This window comes from Balearica regulorum, chromosome 3 (genome assembly GCF_011004875.1).
Source record: "Balearica regulorum gibbericeps isolate bBalReg1 chromosome 3, bBalReg1.pri, whole genome shotgun sequence".
Classification (NCBI taxonomy): Eukaryota; Metazoa; Chordata; class Aves; order Gruiformes; family Gruidae; genus Balearica; species Balearica regulorum.
Genome location: NC_046186.1, coordinates 51280179 through 51287746, shown reverse-complemented (window position 1 = coordinate 51287746; position 7568 = coordinate 51280179).

Below are 7568 nucleotides of genomic sequence, written 5' to 3'. Positions count from 1 at the left end.
ACAGCAACTACAAGAAAGTATGCTAATCTCTCCAATTTCACCACAAATGAAAATACTGCAATGAGCAGTTCTCGTTCACAAATAGGCAGCATCTACTCTTAGGGCTCACTATTCTAGGGTTTTGAGCAAGACTTCATACAATGGATTGCTCTGCAAATGCCTGTCTCCCACGTGATGGTCTTTGACTGCCACGGAGCAGTTCAGATCCCCAGGAGAAAGGAGTCCATCTTCAGCCACATCAAGTTGGGGAGCCACTCAAAGTCTCGGGTTTATGCTTGGTGCACAGAGCACATTTCATCCCCAAACTCTCCCTGCAAAAGGCTTTCTGGTGTGTTTAATTTGGCAGTGTAATTCAATCAACTTTATTATTTTCTTTGAGCCATTTATAGAACAACAAGTGTACAGAAAGGTGGAGCCCTTAACTTGTTTGTCTCCCGTTCTCCTTATTTGCCCCTGCACAATGACATTTAAAACAGAATACACCACCGCTTGGAAAAGTCATAAATGCTTTAGGAAAACCTAACTTCCTCCTGATTAAGAAAAATTAGCACAGTGTCGAAAGGCAGAGACTGATATTGGAAAGGAGTAAGGTCCCCATATTTACTGATACATTCAATTTCCAGCAGAAGAAACTTCTTTTGACAACATCTTAATATTACCTAGATGCATTTCTTTCTATAAAAAGCAGCAACAACTAGAAGTGACAAATTATATCTGCCTGCAGGTATACAATCATATTATCTCACCGTGATGCAAAGGATAACGTGTCACTGAAGGTGATGATTAAAAAAAAAGAGTCAGTCATTCAAAGTGTGTCATAGATCTAATTACATTTTATAGGAGACTCAACCTTTATTTAAACAATCTACATCTTGGAGAATGTTTCCAGAGCCTCTCCTTCTGCCTTGGTTTCAAATGTTATTATTAATCTGCATGCCATCGTCTTGTTGGAGAGAAAAGGAGTACTGATCCATACGAAATACACCTTATCTCAAAAAAGGCAGAAGGTTCAAGCTAATTTTTAAAATCGTTTTCCAAATCTTCCCTGAAAAATCTCAGTCTTTCAATTAAGCTACAAACTGAAGCAACCACACAACAAGCAGGCCACTTGGAGAAACTCCTTCCCGGGAAAAACAACTTTGTTTTAAACCAGCCAGGAGCTAGATGGTACGTAGCAGGGAAAAAGCATGAAAATATTCCCCCAGCTCAGAATTTCTTTCCTTCCCCAAGAGCCGATTTGCCTCCTCCTGACCCCATCCAGCCCCCGTGCCTGAAGCATTGCAGCCAGCCCGTCCCTGCCGCACTCAACCAAAACACCCTGTGCTAGAGAAACAAGTGTTTCCAAGGGTGCTGATGAACCTCCATTGCATGAAACCCCCTCTCTGCCAAGGTCCTGGGCTCAGCCCCTTCCTCTGCTGGAGGGAATTTAAGCCCGTGGAAACATTGTCCAGTGCAGAAGCAAAAAAATCAGGATCATTATTATCCCACATGGTGTTCACGTGCTTTCCTACCAAACAGAGCCACGCGTGAAACACAGCTGTAAGGACACAGAGCTCCTGAATCCTGACGAGTTTAGGGGGAACCAGCAGCTTCCAGGCTGCCTGGGCTGTGAAAAACCAAAGCACCCTGCGCACGTGCTGCTGCCCAGCTATAAGGGTGCGGAGGATAAAAATGTAAAGCAGCCAGTTGATTTGGTACTTTTAGGTCCAGTCAGTCAGATTCCTGAGGGAGCCACCTTTAGGAATATCTTAAATCCTTTTCTTAATTCAGATCCTAAGCACCTAATTCTCACTTTTAAGTGCTGGCACATCTTTAAAAATCTGCCATTATATGGATTTTACAGGCTAAGCAAGGAAAATGAGGAATCATCCTTCCTCTTTGAGTAAAGCTGGAGGCAGATAAAGTCAGAATCAGGAGTTCATTCACACAGTCCTGTTTCTTTTCCTTGGATGACAGAACTGTAACTCCTATTTACTTAGTTATAAGGAAATGCACGCGTAGAGAGATACAGTTCAACTCAGATAAGTTCCCTTAACAGTTATTCAGATTAGCTGTTTCCGCTCGACACCTCCCGTAATGCCTGTGGGCACTAGCAACGGGCAAAAGCTGGGAACCAAAGTGCAGTCAAACGTGGGCAGATATTTTCCCAGATATTTCCTCATCAGCCAGGTTCTGACACCGTGCCCAGCTGTGAGTGAGATCGAGAGCAAGCTCACGTTGTCTCACAGTCCTGTAGGAAACAGCACCTTCAGGAGATGCTCCAGTGACTGAAAGACCCATAACAAGGCACAACTTTCTGGAGACACGGAGGAACGAACCAGAGCTCACGTCAGGTGACACAGTAGCGCAGCAATCCATCGGTGTGGGTGACATAAAGCACAGGGAAAGACGAAGAGAAGCCAGCAAACACAAACAGAATGTAGCAAAGACATCGAGGACACCTCTTGTTTTCTGTACCATTGGGACATTATCATTTTTGTTTCTTTTTTTTTTAAATGGATTTTTTTTTGTCTTTTTCATGCATTTAATGCACCATAATTGGATGCTACATGATCCTGCTCTGGACCCAAACATGCATGATAGAAACACAGGCTCCTTTGTTTGAAAACAAAGGAAAATGTCTGGGTTTTTTTAGGAAAACAGCAAGGAGCATGGACTAAACAAGGTGGGTTGTGCTCACGTGCAGGGGGTGATGGTGGGCACAGCACCTCATTCCCGCTCCGGTCTTGCCTGGGTGGAGAGAAAGCCTGTACTGCAGGGGAAGATGTGAGGGACGGTGTGAAGATGCTCTGCCCCAGGCCCTTGTGCCAGGGGCACAGAGGGCAGCAGGGGATGGAAAAGGCATGTCGTCTTGTAGTTCTGGGCTTGTTAAATCTGGGCTTGCAGCTAGACGTTTGATTGTGTTCCAAAGCAGGGTGAAAGGTGGATCTGGACTATGTTTTATTCCTTCCTGAGGCTGTATGGTAGGTTGGGCAGCTCAAGGGATCTGCCTGCACTTGCAGTTGTCCACCTGAGGGGTCTAGGATTGATGATGACTCCAGTAACGCTGCAGTGAAGAAATAGGTTTAGTCCAGCCCATTGCTGGAAGGGGGCACCACATTCAGCTGATGTATCCGAGGCACCTGCCCCAGGAGTTGTTTCCATGTTGTGCATCATACTTTGAACCACTGAGCTCTTCCCCTAAGACAGAAATTAGCACGTTCATCTTTTCTCTTGCTCTTTCTCTCCCACCACTTGTATTATGATGCCAACAAGGTAGAATGATTAAAAAAGGATGGGTATCTGCTGGAAAACCCCCTTCACTATCGGACTTTACTGTAACGTGTGGACCCCGCACAGACATGACACCATTGCTTCACCTCCCGCTGCCTTCTGTCACTTCTTTGCAGAAGACAGAGCTGACACGAGCAGACCTACCTCCGCTGAACCGGTTGCCACATCTACTGTCAGTGCTGAGTCAGCGCTTACGTCTCTCCAGGTGCCCCAGCAGCAGTTGGATTATTTCCACGCTGAGATACTGCCCTCGACAAATGAACCTGTGCCCGGGGGAATGTTTTCCCTGGGAGAGCTTTCTGTGGTGAGAGGAAAGAGTTTAAACATCGAGAGGGCAGTGAAAGGCATGTCGGTTTTCCACCCGGGGGAGTTTTGCGTGACACTCCCGAGCAAAACGCAGCCGCTCCGGAGCTGCTCCGTGAGCTTTCAGCTGCAGCAGGCCCCGGGGAGGAGTTCATTCAATGAGGACCAGGCAATGGGGAGACACGTCCCAACTCAGAGTGTCCCCACAAACAAACGAACCCAGCAGGGGTTAAGGCGAGCTTCAGACGTGCTCATCCTCTGTGCAGAGCTGAAGCCGACCCGCTCGGTCACTCCTCACCCTCCGCATCACGTGTCTCCGTCATGAAGCAGCAAGAAGGAGAAAACACGTTTTTTTGTTTTCCCCCTTGTCTTTTTTTCTTTTTAAATGACTACCACAAAAAGCTAGCTGAAGAGCTTAGGAGCAGCTGCACTATCAGAAATTATTTTTACCTCATTAAAAAAATGTATCCTTTTGAAATGAGAGCGGCAGAATGGAGATCAGAGCTTCTAGTGCTTCGCTGGGTGTTACTTAGTACCTGTGGATCATTACATTGATAAAAATATGTACAGACTCACTTTTCAGGTTTAAAAGTGTTTTGTCCTTTTGTTTGCTTAGCTAAATAAAGAGGTTTTGTTTGACCTGTGATTTTGAATCCAGCTGGCTTTTAATATACAGTGACTCATACACAGCAGCCAGCAGAGTTGGTCTCGCTTCCACCGTTACACCACCCATTTTGGCCGAAGCCCCACAGAAAAATTAAGCGGCGTGGGGCGGCTTTCGGTTCGGCCTTCCTCACCAGAGCTGTGCTCTTCTTTCTGTAATTGCTCCTGCTGAAATGAGGGAGCTAATCACGGAGAGAGGTACTTCACATAAGCCAAATTGTCAGGATCTGGCCTTTCAAGGCACCGCAAGTCCCGTAAGATTTTCAAGGTTAGTAATAAACCATTAGTTTCTAACGAAAATTGGAGCTGAGGCTGAGGACTTGTCTCCAAATGGTAATTTTTTATAATGAGATACTGTCGTTATCTTGGCTGACGTGCAATAGAGCACCACTGGTTTTAGTGGGAGTAGGACGGGAGCTCTTTAGACCAAGGTTGACATTATTTTATCTGCTGCAGAATAAGCCAAAGAATTCTTAAGGGTGCTAAAGCAGGAAACCTCATTTCCATTTTCAGTAAAGGCTACATATCATATATCATCACCAAACATTGGGCCTGATCCTTGCCCCTAACTCAGTGCGTGTTTTCTCCCCTCACAGACCGCACCGTTGACATGAGAATGTAAAACCCATTGGGTGCATGGGCCCTCGGGGACGAGGAAAGATCCATGCTCAGCAGCGGTAGTGGCAATTTCTATCGCAGCTCTGCAGCCTCTGTGCAGGCAAACTTGCCCGCTGACTTTTGGAAATACAAGATCAGAGACAGTACATGGTTGCCCCCCTAGCTGGCTCCCCATCGTCACAACGATGCACTGCCCAGTGACTGGCAATGGGGGCTCCAGGAGTTTTTGTCTTCCACAAATCATTATTTCATGACCACGGTAAAAGTGCCACCATCTGACAACAGAAGGAATTTGTGGGTCCAGATACTGCAAGTGTAAGACCGTTTTCTCAAATAAATGTCTGCTGTTTCAAGAAAAACCTCAGCAAGGAAAATGTAGACATTATGATATACACAATTCCTGGACTTCCTCCATCAGGAATTGCAGCTCTTCGTTTCTAAAGTGAGATGTTATTTGGGGAGACAAGAGATTATGTAGCCTGCTTTATGTTGTTCTGCTCAGGTATCCCTGTAGATCAGGACTTGCTTTGAAAATGAAGGCTGTATTTTACTGCAAGTGGGCTGACGTCAGTTCTACTCTCAGGGCTAACCAAACCCCATCAAAATCCTCTTTTGCCTTCGTCTTTCCCAGAAATTATGAGTCAGCAAAAGCTTTCTGAACACTGTATATAGAAAAAACTCCACATTCATATTGTCCCAACAAAATGAGTGGCTAAGATCACTGTAACCCAAATTTGCTTCCTAGAAGAGGGGAAGAATGCTCAGGGAAATACCTTAAAAGTGTTGCATCGTTATCAGGAGGGATCCAGCTTCATCTGGTAGATACAGTTGATCATTGGGGAAAGCTCTAAACTGAAAATGAGGTCATATAGTAAAAAAATGAAACAAAGTAAATAACGTGTTGGACTAAAAATGGAAGAGTAACTCACTTAAGTCCTTTTCACTCCTGGATTAAGTGGTTTGTTACTGCAGTAGGATTCTACCCATCTAAGTTTTCTATATCTAATTTCTATACAGGTCGTCACTGCTTAATGAATTTATGGTGAAAATCCCTGATGCCTTGATGTTCCTGACAGAGTTAATGGACGGAGGTGGCATCAGGGTGGCCACTAGCAGATTCTGTCTCCTTAACTTCAGAGTCCAAAAGTACACATAAGAAATTTCTGCGAGGGGCTTTTAGAGCCAATACTGGTCCTCAGAGCCTGCAGAGGGCTCCCAGGAACCTGCTCAGGTCCTACTCAGCATCTCACACCTGGGCGCAGGTTCAGTGCTGGGGTGTGAGGACCTGCATCCCGGCCTGGAGCGCTGCCTGTAGCAAATCCTCAGTAAGGGAACCGATGGCACCCCTGCCCTGCGGTTTTACTGCGGTCCACGCAACAGTGTCAAAGATTTATGAGACTAAAGCCTAGCAGATGGCAAGTTTTCCAGTTTTACCAGAAAGTTTTGCCAGATTTCACCAGTCCGAGGCACTTGCTGGTCTTTTCCCCCAGCTGGTGCTACTGTGGGTGATGCAGCATCTTTGGCTGAGCCTGTGCTGGTTACTAGAGCAGGGCCAGGATGCTCCAGCCAGCAGTTTGGTCCCTGGTTTGCAGGGGAAAACGAGCTTGGGGACACTCTGTGCCACCCAGCCGTGAGGATAGAGGGCAGGCCTTGCCCTCTTCTTTACTAGCTTAGATGTAGCGTGTGAGATAAGGGCTTAAAAGAGGGGGAAAAATAATTTTTCTGCCTAGCAGCTTTAGAGTTCTTAATATGAGCAGTGTTTTGACCTATCATAAGATCTGGTTTAAATCATATTTATAACATCACTGCAACAGGGCCATGACAAACTGTGTGGCTGAATGTATTCAGCAATTACAATGTCACATTTGGGATTATTAGAATTGATAAAAATAATGGGGCTAGTAGAGTCTGGAATACAGGGTTTTTTAAAAATGAAATATTTTTGTATTATCAGTGAAATGATACTGATTTTCATAATCCTTGCACTCACATAAATACAGCATTACTGATTCACAGCCTCACTGAGGCTTCTTGGATCCTTGTAGTCCCAGCTGCTCCAGCAGGCAAAGGCTTGATGCATTGCCCAGTCATAACTGGGAAACTCATTAGTCCAAACTTTTTATATGGTACTATGCACATAAAAGTAATCTGTTTCAGCCCTTAAATACAAATTGAAATGATAGTGATAAACGATAACATAACTAGCATGGAAATGTAGCAGAACTACAAATAAAGAAGCAGCAACACTGCTTTGTGAAAACTGCCACGTGTGTTATTGCTCTAAATAAATCAGTCGTCGGTGAATTTGAACCCGAGTGAAGAAGCGTTTGCAAAGTCTGAACAACATTGACCTCTGACGGGCTCTTTGAAGCCACTAAGCCGTGGGATTGTCAAAAGCCTGTACACTGCTCTGAGACAGGCAGGCAGCAAAGATGCACTTAAATGATTTTTCTACAGGACTCAGTCCAAAAAAAGAATGGGGAGAAACAATTCAGGTTCCCCTCAGAACTGTGGATGATAAGGAAAGTCAATTTATTGTGTATTATTTTACAGGCTTTTAGGAAAGAAGACTGTGACTTTTTTTCCTTTTCCCTTTTTCCTTTTTCCTCCCCAGTGTTAGACTAAAAGAGGAAAAAATGAGCCCAGCTTAGAGTCCGATTTTCCCCCACAGTTTGATAACTTTTTAATGGAGCATTATCATAAAGGGCTAA